Source organism: Macaca thibetana, chromosome 4 (assembly GCF_024542745.1).
Source record: "Macaca thibetana thibetana isolate TM-01 chromosome 4, ASM2454274v1, whole genome shotgun sequence".
Classification (NCBI taxonomy): Eukaryota; Metazoa; Chordata; class Mammalia; order Primates; family Cercopithecidae; genus Macaca; species Macaca thibetana.
In genome coordinates, this window is record NC_065581.1 from 47372364 (window position 1) to 47385521 (window position 13158).

The 13158-nt window shown below is 41.3% G+C and overlaps 1 protein-coding gene across 2 annotated transcripts in view; it reads right to left on the reverse strand.

The window, feature by feature from the left end:
* The window catches only part of RCAN2 (regulator of calcineurin 2), a 478595-nt gene that overhangs the window by 243192 nt on the left and 222245 nt on the right, over positions 1 to 13158 (reverse strand). Inside the window, exon 2 of one of the 2 annotated variants that reach the window (XM_050787495.1) lies at positions 9976 to 10082. The gene's annotated coding sequence lies outside the window, so the exon portion shown is untranslated. Of the gene's footprint in view, positions 1 to 9975; positions 10083 to 10680; positions 10874 to 13158 lie in introns of those variants that run through there. The other variant, XM_050787494.1, reaches the window with a different exon arrangement.

A 13158-nucleotide genomic window follows, 5' to 3' on the forward strand; every position in this document is an offset into this window, starting at 1 on the left:
GTAGGCTCAGTCTTTACCCTTGGGGCACTTACTGTCTACAGGGAGGTGTAGGTAAACAAGTAAGAAACTTAAAGTCTACTGAACTCTAATTTCCCTAAAGATGGGAATTATGTCTTACTGGTTTTTATACCCTAGTGGTCAGCACACCTCATTCATAAGGAGAGATAAATGAATCAATGAAATATATCAGTGAATAAGATACACAGGTTATCTATGGATGTGCCATAAATATAGGTTCAACAAAGAGTGATGGCTCTTCTGAGGGCTCAGGAATTGAAGAAATATAAAAGAGATGGAATTTGAAGAAAGACTTGAATTTCAAGAAACAGAGATGGGAGAAAATCCAATTATAATTTTATATAGTTGCAGTGTTTTCTAAATTGGTTCGCATTAGTAAAACAATTCTTACTCTGATTATTATTATATCTAGCACTTCTATAACTCTTCATATCTGAAAATTGTATGCATTTGCTTCTTAGGTTGTTATTTGTTACAAAGACTTTTGATTTATTTATAAACAACTTGGTGGTTCATTATTTGTTAGAATAGGAAGCCGAAGAAGTAATATCTGGTCTCTTGCAGCTGTGTCTCAATTATTACTATTGGCCTCCTGGGGTTCTCTCATAAGTAGCCATAAAAAGTCAATTTGCAACTAGGAAAAGAAATGCATATATTTGGTAGCATTTACACTGCCATGATTGACAATAGATATAAATGACAGAAACCCTACAATTTTAGAATAACTTCATCTTGATATTAGCATAAAGAAAGAGGTATAGGAATGGTGTGTTTAAGCAATGATTAGGATACTATAAAGGCTGCATATAACTATCTCAATAGGAAAAATCTAAAAGCAAGAAGAGACATAATTTTGATACTTTCGAAAATCACTCAAAGGACTGGCTGATCCAAAAAGGAATAATAAAAACTGAGTAAAAAACACTTGAGAAAAAGAAACTGTTATCTTAAAGATAAGCTCTCACCAAACTAGATTATGAACCATTTCTAGATAAAGAACCAAGGTTAAATTCTCATCAACTGGCCTCAGATGAGTAATACATTTTTTAATATTAAAAATAATATTAATTTAATATTAAAGGATATTAAATTTAATATCCTTTAGCTATGTGTATATATTCTGCTATCTGAATACCACTCCCCTTTTTGTGGAAGAGGAATAATATCTGTTTTCAAGCCCTAGGATCATTGAGAGAGGTAAGAGAAGAAGAATGAAAACAGAGGCTAAAGGTAAAGTCCCTAAACAGTGAAAGGGAGGATGCTGCCATGATCTGGGATTGCATTTTTGGAAATGGGGCAAGAGGAGTGCTGTTGGGGTTTGTTGGGAAATCCACCATGTCTAGCTCCCAGATATATGGAAATGGGTCCCAAATACTAGTTAGGTAAAGGTCTCTAACCTGCATTATTCTTTGGATTTTCTTTCCTATAAGATACGCCCTTGAAAGTTATACTGTCATAAAAATACCCAGGATTAGTTTTCATGAATATCCATTAAGATATTTCTAATTTTACTCAGATAAAATAACCTTCTCATAGTATCACATCTTGGCTTGAACTGTAAGACAATAGCCAGGGGTGGTTGTGAGGACATCATAAAGGTTGAGCTAAGAGGAAGAAGCTAAATGAAGGGTAAAAAGCACCAAAAGCATGGCATATGTTTAATCTTTATCACCCAAGACAAAAGTCTTTGGATAAACAGTCATCTTTGTATACGCATAAGATTTTAAAGACTATTTTAAGGAACAACTGAAAGCATTATGAGGAGCTGCCACATTTGGGGATTCCACTTTTAGAGATCCTGAAGGTCATTCTGTGAATCGTAAGTGGTCATTCCCTTCAGTGCTTGCCATATGGCTTCCTGGGAGCTGTCTGGTAGGAAGGAGCACAGGGGAAACCGCTCACCCAGATTTCCCCACAAGGACACTGTGGACTGCCCCATGTCCCATGTAAGCTATTGAAAATTACACTAGAACATAAGTGAGCCCATCTAGAGCCATTCTAAGTGTCTTAATGTCCCTAGTTTCCACTTTAATTATTTGAGCAGTTTTCCTACAGCCTGCAGGAAGTGGTTGTTGGCTCCATGAAGGTAAGTTGGATCCAGCGGAGCCACAGGAAGCTCTCTTCAGGTTTACCATTCCATCTCACCTCCACCTGGAGCTGGCCCTTCCAAATCAGTCTGCATAAACGTAGGGGCTATGATAGCCCTCTTAACCTTCCAAAACAAAAGACACCGAACTCCCAGTGTGACTACAAACAGAATGGGAAGGAAATCTCCTCTCCCCACCCATAATATCTCAGGAGGCTGAAACCAAACCAGCATCCAGGGTGCAAGCCAAGAATCCCCACCGTGTCCATGTGTGATGGCACTTAGACACAAGGTCAGAAGGTCAGCATTTGAAAATCTGACTGAGCAAGTATTTCAATTCAGAGCATCACCTAAATGTCACCTTGTCAAATTTTTTTTGTTTGCCTTGTCAAATTTTGAAGTGTAATGGGCAGAACAGAAGTCACCAAGAGACAGAGAAATAAGAAAATAAAAGCTACCAAATAAACACATTTTGTGATTATGCCAGTTGCTAAATACGTTTCCTGACCAAAATTTGACACTTTTTAAAATAAATAGTTGCTTGTATATCACAAAAGATCAAGTAAATATTAATGCCCACAGCAGGACAAAATTAACATATTCACAAATTATCAGTTTTCACTTGTCAAGGCTAAGAAATTTTGCTGTTGAGCAAATAAAATTTGTTTGAACCACCATTAATTTATCTGAATTTACACTGCTATTTCAAAATTTAGGTGCTGAGATCTGTAATCAAATAAATAATTTCTTTCTTGATAAGTTATTAAACCTCATAACAGAAGTCTAAACTGAGCATTGATTTGTCTCGGCCAGATACTGGGCTTTTAGCTTCAATAGTTATAGAAGTCAAAATAAATAATCAATTAAATTAATCTAGCCTGACTTTTAGACAAATTTATGGGGGAAGATAATTCAAATTGGCTGTTTACCTCAACAAATTGGTCAATATAATCAAAATACTATAATTGATATGGTAGCCTAATAGTAAATGTAAAGCCTTTTTTTTTCTTTGAAAAGACTAATTGGAATAGTCATCAAATTAGAAAAATGACCATTTAAGTGATTTTTAAGAAGATTCCAACTGGTTATCTCAGTTATTTATTCAAAACAGTTTTCTCTGCATTGTGTCTCAGTGAGAAGAAGATGAACAAAGACCTGCCTGTCTGAAGCTTGCCCGAAAACAGAAGGTGAGCTAGTCAAAACCAACTAAAGCAACAACAGAACCAATGCAAATAAGTGCCCATATTTGCTGTCAATATTTTTCAGGATAATTTTTCAGGATTTAAAAACTGTTTTTGTTGAATTGAGAAGCCAGAAGAAGCATACTGAAGCAGTTCTCACATAAGCAGAGTTGGTTCTATTCTACTTAGCGTAGGTCTGCGTTAGCAGATCAGCAGGCTGTGATGACAGCTGTCAGCAGTCAAGTCTCTCACTGAGGCTGCTATATTCATGGGCCAGGCCACTGATAACAGAAATATCAGGAGACAAGCCATCCATAGAAATCAACTTTCCTACAAACACTCATGTATGTTGAATCTACCAGATCCCCACCCACTCATCCTCAACTCCCTAAAAGAAAGCCTAACTTCCTTGAACCAATTGTTAGGCATGAATATTTCCAGGGCAGGGTCTATCTCTGGAAAGCACTAACACCATTCAGCCCTTATCTTCACCAAAAAGAGTGCTTACAAGAAGGACAGAGGTGACAACTGCATTCTCCCTCATTGCTTATGGGAATGTTCATTAGTATAACCTGCTAAAAAAACAATTAAAGGCAATGTCAGTATACAGAGAAAGCCTTAAGAAGATCTGTTTGAGCCAATAGTTCCACTTCTAACAATCTTTCCTAAGAAATAATCCAAAACATAGAAAAAATTTGTGCTCAAAGATGTTTATCAAAGTAGTATGTATGATATTTTAAATAATTGGGAACGATCTGAATGTTCAACAATGGGGGAAAGTGTAAATGAATTATGACAAAATTATGCATGGAAATGCTATGCAGCTAATGAGAAAAATATTCAAAAAGATTATTGGCCTCATGTGAAAGTTATTTTAAATTTTCAGGGAAATGCACAGCGTGCAAAATTCTGTACACAGTTATAATTCCATTTCTATAAAAATATGCATATAAAAATTGAAAAGTACATCAAAATGTTTATAGTTATTGTCAATTGCTCATGGTAATATGTTATTTTAATTCTCTTTTTATACTTTCCTGTATTTTCCAAAGTTTTTCTAGAAAGCGCATATGTCCAAGAAAAAAAAAATTAAAACTTCAGGGCAGAGGGTCCCTAGTTTTCCTGCTGAGTGGACAGGCCTCAGCAGACACTGGAAAATATTTCTAGCCTTCATGAACAAACTCCATGTCCTGCCTGTCACTCACACTTGATGTAAACCCTGATGATGACTCCTTCTTGCACTCCACATCATGCGTATCCTTTCCTCGACCTTGGCTTTGACTTTCACCCTTCTCTGTTTATACTAAAACACCCCTCTGGCAGTACCTCTCCTCTTCAAACCACAGTCGCCTTCCCGCTTCACCAGCTGGACCCAGTTCCATGTCCTGATCAGCCCTGGCCTGACACTGGTACTGACAACAAATAAGTTACCCCTGAAAAAAACAATCTATTTGTACCAAAGAACAGGGCAAGGAAATACAACATTCTTAAGGCATTATATAAATGTATTTTATACGCATTGGACATCTTTCTTCTCACAGCCATGGTACTATACCAGGCCCATCTATAATTGATTTCCTGTTATTAGTAGGTCCCTATTGTGACTATCATCCTCAACATCTGTGCAAAGCATTCCATTTTCCCGTGCACTTTCACAAACTCATGGTACGTCACCCTCACACCTCTGTAAAGTGGGGAGATTAAGTATTATTTTCCTAATTGTACAGATAAGAAAACTACAACTCAGAGACCCGGCACTGAGTGGCTTATTCCCTCTGATCCTAAGGGTGTGCTCTTCTGTAAATAGTGATGATAATACCCACCTCGTGGAGTTGTTGTAAGGATTAAATGAGATAACGTATGTAGCATGCTGAGCAAAGCATCTGGAACAGGGGCAGCATTCAACAAATGCCAGCTCCTATGACTGTTAGGTCAATGGGAAGCTCAAGGTCACATAGCAGGGAAATGACAGCACCAGGATTGAGATCCAGGCTTTTTCATGCCAAGTCCGTGCTCTTTATACTTCATTCCCAACACTGAGAAGTATTAAGGCATGGCCCATGGCTTCAAAGAAATTATAATATTTTGGAACAGGTAAATCTCAATTACACGATACAATAAAGCAATTATTCCCACAAAGAACTAAGGAAATAGCAATAAAATCTAGGACCTAGTTCTAAAATAATACATTTTTGGGGGGGTCCAATAGCTACCATTACAATGGTACATTGGTACAATGTCTTTTTATGCATACATTCCAAAGCTTAGGATCCCCAAATTTCATCGCTGGTCTTACAGTAAGTTGAGTATAGAAGATCAGATATGAAAATAAGGCTGTTTCCATCCATACTATAAAAAAAACTTTTCTGTGGGCATTTTGAACTGGAGGGAGTTTGACCTGTATTTGGAAGCATTTCTTTAACTTCTGGAAAGTACCATTCATGGTCACTCATTTTTAAGGGATTTTTGAAGTTTCCATTGAGTTTAAAGCTGCTTCCATCTTTAAAAATATTCCTCAACTAATTAATTTAACTTACAATATATGACACCTGGAGTTGGTAACAAGCGAAAAGACACAAGAACAGTGAATACTTTATAGGCAGAGGCAGAAAACTCTTCAGGAAGACAAGGCACATATCTGTGCACAGACACACACAGAACAAAATCATTCTGTCCCCTCTCTATTCTATGCCATAATAATAGAATCCAGTATGACCAACCATGGCATTACTATTTCTTTATTTACAGCAATACTGGCCTCCTTATAAGCTGGCAAAAGAAGAATTGAAAACTCTGTGTTGTGGGAATGTTGACGCTCCTCTATCTCTGAAAAGGTAACCTATTAATGAATACTTGAGAGACACACATTTTGAAAGCTATTTAATGTGCTGTGTGTTTTTATACTACCAATATACATTTCTTTCTTAGATAAATAGATGATACTCAACTACGAGGTGGCCCCTATCAAAACTATGAAGTAGGAAACTTTGTCTTCAGAAACACTCTACCTTTCCCTCTCTATATTTACCCTAGGGGCAAAGGGTGGGACCTCCATTTCCTGAGCACCTTCACCGAGAGGGACTTGTGCGTGGTGCCTGGTTTATAGTACCTGCTTCAATCCTCACAATAACCTCACAATATGTGCATTAATTGCCCCAGTTTCTCAGACATGAGAAAACTCTGGTAGAGTTAAAGTAACATGTCTAAAGAAAAGAAACTGGTAAGTGACAATGGAGATTCCTCTACTTTAGTGCCCATGCAGGCAGGGTTCTCCTTCCAGAAGCCTGCTTCCCCAACCTCAGGCACTCTCATTAGCTCTGTAAAATGGATCGGTTCACACCAAGCTATTAAGGAGAAGCCACCATTTGTGTTAATCCTCTTTGAAATATTCCTATGCTCTAAGTGATCAGACAGGTACGACCTTAACCCGGACCAATGGTTCCAGTAGCAGAGAATTTGAGAAAGCAAACAGCGAGACTTCAGAATGTCAAGACTCCCTAGAGAGCATCTAACCAACCTCTTGTTCCATGAATATACAGATTTAAAATAATGAAAGCCTGAGATGGGATGTGACTTTGCGAACATCACACAGCAAATCAGGTGTAGAGCCCAGTCAAAAGCCAGGACTCCTATCTCAGTCTAGTTCTCTTTTATGGCGTCAGCCACAAATATCCAAACCTAGGGCAAAAACATATTCCAGGATAAAAAAAATAATTATTTTAATGCATTAATTCACATTGGTAATTCAGAATGCTGGTCAGAGCCTGGGCTTCAATTCTAGGTGCACTTCTCACAAAGTGTGTGACCTACGCACGATATCCTCTCTTTGCCTTGGTTTTCTTGTCAGTCATCTGAGAATAACAACAGTGCCTGCCTCATAAGGTTAGTGGGAAGATCAGATGTGATAAACCATGTACAGTTCTAACTTCCTTGTGCTCAGTATGTAGTAAGCACTGAATAAATGTTAGATATTATCATTATTATCCCTGTTACCACTAGTAGTAGTTCAAATAACTGAATTCATAGTATCACTTTTGGGGATAAAGGTAGAAACAACTTCCTGTTATTAAGTTTGTCTCTCCTTCTTCTCTAAAAGCAGCTTTACACAGTCTCAGAAATGAAGGGAAATGAGATCAGTAGAAGGTGGCACCAGAAATGAAGAAATTACATTTGAAAATAAAAGTGCCTACTGAACATTTTCATTTGGTTGTTCAAAATAAAAATTCTCCATCTTTCTTAAGTCTGCTCTTATTTACTCCCTAACTCAGTTAAAAGCCTGACCATCCTCTAGACATCTAAGCTTCTCCTTCCATACCACCATCCACTTGGTGACCAATGCTACTGATCCTCCCCTTGAAATGGCTCTGTATAGATCTCTTCTCTTTCCTCTAGGCCATCTGGTTCAGGCACATTTCATTTTATGAGTTTTGGGGTTTTTGTTTTGTTTTGGCCTGTGCCACTCCAATGGTCTAAAATTTCCTCATTCCTTTTTGCAACCCCACCTCTTCACAACTCCAAAGTCGTTTTTGCAAAATGTAAGTTAGATGAAATCATTTCTACCATTAAATAATTTCTACCATTTCTCCTCCTTAGCAGGGTATATTCACAATCCAGCCTCAGTGAAACCTTTCTAGACATTCCCGTCTTCCCTCAGAACATGTAGGGGTCCTCTGAATGTGACCTTTCTGTCATGTGTGTATGTTGTTCCTTCAATGTGGAACACCCAACCCCTTCTCTAGACAACTCCTACCACCTATTGGGATCCAGACCAAATGTAAACTCTTCCAGATTCCCTCCACTCTTTCTTTTGTTGGCTCCCACTAAACTTGTTTCTATCTTCATTAAACACTCATGATGTTGAATCATTATCATTTATTTTCTTCTCCTTTTCTGCTATATTGATTTCTGGGAGGCATGGGCCTCATCCTTTTAGCCTCTGGCACAGGACCTAGAAAGCACACAGTAGGTGCCCAACAAATAATTACTGATTCGATTGAATGGATGCTACAGAAAGTAAAATGAACAGGAAAATGAGACCTCGGACACTGTCAATGTTAGTCTCAATAAAAAGAATTTGTGATATGTATGACTATCTGCAAATGATTATGCAAGTGGTTTTTAACACTGTGATGTGCACTTGCAAATGAGAAAGCTCTCGAGTTCCCACTTCTGTCTGTTAAATGTTCATCACTGGAGAAAGAGTCATATCCTCCCAAATTTAGGTGAATTCTGGAGGACCTGCACACATTAAGCATTTTAAGAGCTCTTAGAATCATGTAGCTTTAGATGAGAACACTTTTCCCTCACAAAATTCTATGCACTGGACTCAGGTAGTAGATGCTTAATAAATGCTGATTTGATTTGCAGTGGATTTGAAATCAAAGTGCAACTCACATTTTAGACTAATTCAACTCAATGACTGATCATAATATAATAGCTCTAAGGCTAAAGAAAATCAATGAGTATGCTGAAAAGCAGCCAAATGCTCACTCCCCTGCCTAGTTCCACCATTAGTGCTGACCTGCCTCTTGATCCTTCCCAGCTTTTGGGTATTTCCAACTTCACTGTGCCTCCAGAATACAGAGGCCGGTTAGCAAGTGTTGCGTGGTGCCTTGTGATATCTTTGTTCTTCGTTTTGAAGTTGATGTAATAAAGGACCATAAAGACGTGAAATTTGAGTTGCACTGTTAAAGTTGTCCTACATTTCTTAAAGTCTCCCCTCTGTATGGTAAGTGAAATTCTGGCTGAAGGGAGAGAGAAGTGTGAGTTGGAATGCTGTGATATCCCTTCATCTCTAATTGTGGAAAATTGTGGGAATGCGTATTAAAGGAATCCCAGAAACTTTTGTTTTTACTAAACTGAGACTTTAAAAAAAATTCATTTGGCAGTTGAACACGTCTATCCCATTGTAAGAAACAGGAAAGATTCAAAGCATGCACTCTGCTATAATTCATTTTGGGATAAGAAAAAGGCAGAAGTGCCTTGAAGAATAAATCATTAACTAAAAGGCAAACCGAGGCACCCTGGAAACCAGCGAGACCTGGAGGCGGCCAAGGGATCAGGCGGCTGGGATTTGCCTGTTCCCTCTAGTGACTTCTGGAGCGAAGCATCCCACAGGCAGGACGAACCCGGCACACTGCGCTCCAGTCCATTTCACTTTTCAAACTTGAAGTTATTTTTAGATGACCCAAGCCCGCTAATCCCAAGCAGGACAATTCTCAGCCCGCTGCACCTCAGCGCACCTATCACCTCCCCAGCCTCTGCATTTGGCAAGAAGGGGGTCTCTCAATCTTCTTTGCTCTCTGCATCTAGTTAGCTAGCCTCTTCTAGCCCCCTCTCTAAGCCTCAGTCTTGGGGATCAAAGGCGTCATCCTCGTTCCTTCACTTACGCACCTGCTGCTGCTTCCAGGAAGGCGAACCCCCGGGCCACGAGCAGTGGGGAAGGGGCTCCTTGGGACCCGCGCCCCCTAGAGGGGGGTCGCGGGAGATCTCCGTCCCCACGGCCGCAGCCCGGACTGACCACAGATCTGGAGACAAACCCCACCCCCGCCGCCGCCCCCGCCCTGCACCCAGACCCGGTCCCGCGGCCAGAGCCCTGCCGCGGTCCCCCGGCACGACCCGGGGGCTGCTGTCAGCCCCGGCGGGACGGGGTGCCTGGGCGAGCCTGGCCGGCGCGGTTACATAACCGACCTGCTGGGCGTCAGCGATGCGCCGGCGGAGGCGGAGGCGGAGGCGGAGGCGGCGGCTGGGGCGTCCGCGGGGGCCAGCTGCTACAGCGCGCTGCGCTGCCTGCTCACCTGCCCGCCGGTGCGAGCGCGTGGGGGCGGTGCGGTGCCCGCGGGCCTGGGCGTGGGGCCGTACGCGGCGCGGCGCGCCCCGCCTCCCGCTCTCTGCGGCCGTGGGTCGGTGGGTCTCTGCGTGCTGCCCGCTCCTCCCCGCAACCTCCGCCGCCGTCACCCGGGACAAAGCGGCTCCAGGGAGGGGCTGAGCCGGAGGCTCTCGCAGGAGCCGGCGGAGATGGGCGCGTCCCCAGCTCCGACTCATCGGGCCAACCTCCAATCAGACCCAGGGAAACCGAAAGCCCCTGTCGGGCCTCCTCTCATCTCCTCCCTCCTGACCCGGTGCCCTCCCCCGTCCCCCACCCACCGCACCTCCGGGGCTCTCACCCTGCCCTCAGCCCCGCACCCCCTCCTTTCCACTTCAGGTGCCCGGGAAGGCGCAGGAGCCTCCGGGGACCTGACGTGGGAGCCTGGCCGCAGGAGTCCCGGCCTCAGCGGGGAGAGGCTCCTCGGGGTCCCATACTAAGCTGAGGGTGAGGGGGCAGCGACAGCCCAGAAGAAATGGGCAGAGACGCAAACTGTGGTTGGGGAGTACTGGGAGAAAGACTCTTCTTACCAGATGTCTGAGCCCCCCGACTCTGGCTAACTGAGGAAATGTCGGGGAGCCCCTGGTTGGTTCCCCCGGGCTTCTGCACTTGGTGGGCGCTGGCGCCCTCTGGCTGGAGTCCTGCGCCCGGCCCAGCCCAGGCCGCTGAAGGTGCCCTGCGCGGGCTTCACAGCTTTGCCAGGATTTGCAGCCATCAGACCTGAGGACAGAAGGGCTGGGGCTGCAAGGACTTCTATTGTGTGAGAGCCGTGACACAGTGAGTGGGAGGTTGGTATCCTACAGCAAACGGGACTGAAGGTGAAGCGGAATGTAGGGTAGATCTGTTGCTCAACAAAGTTAACCCCACTAGAAGTCTCTGCTTTACGGAATAAAGCAGTTCAAATGGGCGAAGAAGCCTGTGGCTTACGGGTGACACAGATAGGAACAGGACTGAGTCTCATGGCAAGAGAATGTGAATTATGCAAAAGATCATAATAGGGAGAGTGCGGGAAATTAAAGGAAGGGGGTATGCAGATCAACCTGAGGGAGAGAGTCGATAACATTCAAATCAGATTTGTGTTCTGTCATCTTTCTAATTGCTACATAAATAAGCCGTTTTCTTTTTGCTTTTTATGCCTTTTGATTTTCTGATAACAATGTTACGATTGCACTGAAGCAGTCCTTAAGCTTCACAATCAAATTCAAATAAAATTTTCAACTTATAGAAGCAATATATTCATTGTAGAAATTTTGAAAAGTTGGAAAAACACAGGTTTTAATGTGAGAACTAAATGAGGTAATACATGTAAAACACCTAAGCACAGTGCCTGGCACAGGGTGATACTCAACATATGTTAGTTGTTACCAAAATCAACATGGCCATTTTCCTAACACCAAATATAGATATTGTTACTCTTCTAGATGCTTTTTCTGAGTTCTCACAGCCACGTATTCCTCCTTCTACTGCTAAGAGAAATTCTGTGTTTGTCAGCTTGTGTGAAGAATGAAGCATAATCAATGAGGGACAAAAATGAAAAGTGACCAAATAGCCTCTTTTTATTCACCTTGAGAAGAACAAAATGTTACTGGCAAAACAAATGTTAACGGCAAGAAGAAAATACAGAGAGAAAAAGAGTTTATGGGATGAGGTCTGAGTTTGAAGAGGGTTTTGGAGATCAGAAGGAGTGAGACTAAAGGGTAGCTAATGTTAAGAATGGTGGTAAATAAGATTAGAATTTTGGTTTGCTAACATTTATTGAGCATTTAGTATATGCCACACTCCATACCAATGAATTTTTATACATTAATTCATTTCACTTTCATGGCAACTCTATTAGATAGGTACTATAATTAGCCTATAGTAAAGAAAACACAGAAAGATTAAATAAATGACTTGCTGAAGCTAACAAGTGGAAAGCTGAATTCACACCTAGACAACCTGGCTTTGGAGTCCCCACTAGGCTGCCTCTCAATGGTTGTACATGACATTATAAATATAAACTTTTAGGTTCACAGAAAAGTTGAAGAGAAAGAACAGAAAGCTCCCATATACTGCCTGCCCCCACATATGCATAGTCTCCCTGACTATCAAAGTCCGACACAGGAGTAATACAATGAATACAGCTACATGAACACAACATTATCAACCCAAGTCCATAGTTTACAGATTCACTCTTGGTATGTACTTTTTTGAGTTTGAACAAGAGTATAATGACCTAAATCCACCATTATAGTTTCACACAGAATAGCTTCACTGCCGTAAAAATCCTCTGTGCTCTGCCTATTCATCCCATCCTCCCCACTAAGCTCTGGCAACCACTGAATTTCTAATTGTCCCCATACTTTTGCCTTTTCCAGAATGTCATATAGGTGAATGTCATTTCAGATTGGCTTCTTTCACTTAATATGCATGTAAGTTTCCCTGTCTTTTCATGGCTCAAATAACCCATTTCTTTTTAGCACTGAATAATATTTCATTGTCTGGATATACCACAGTTTATTTGTTCATTCACCTATTGGAGGACAACTTGTTGGCTTCCAAGTTTTGACAATTATTAAAAAGTTGCTCTAAGTATTCATGTGCAAGTTTTTGTGTGAATGTAAGCTTTTAACTTGTTTGGGTAAATATCAAGGAGTGTGATTGATAGATCATATAGTAGGTTTAATTTTGTAAGAAACTGACAAACTCTGCTGAAGGGGCTATAGCATTTTGTATTGCCACCAGCAATGAATGAGACTTCCTGTTACTCCACATCCTCACGAGCATTTGGTGTTGACAGTGTTTGGGATTTTCACCATTCTAATGGGCATTTCATTATTTTGATTTGTAGCTGCCTATTGACATGATGTTGAGAACTTTTATATGCTTATTTGCCATTTGTCAAATTTATATGCTTAAAGCCATTTGCAATGCCTTATTTGCCATCTTCTTTGGTGAGGTGTCAGTTCAGATCTTTTGCCCATTTTTAAAATCAGATTATTTTCTTATCGTCGTTTTTCTTGTTTTCT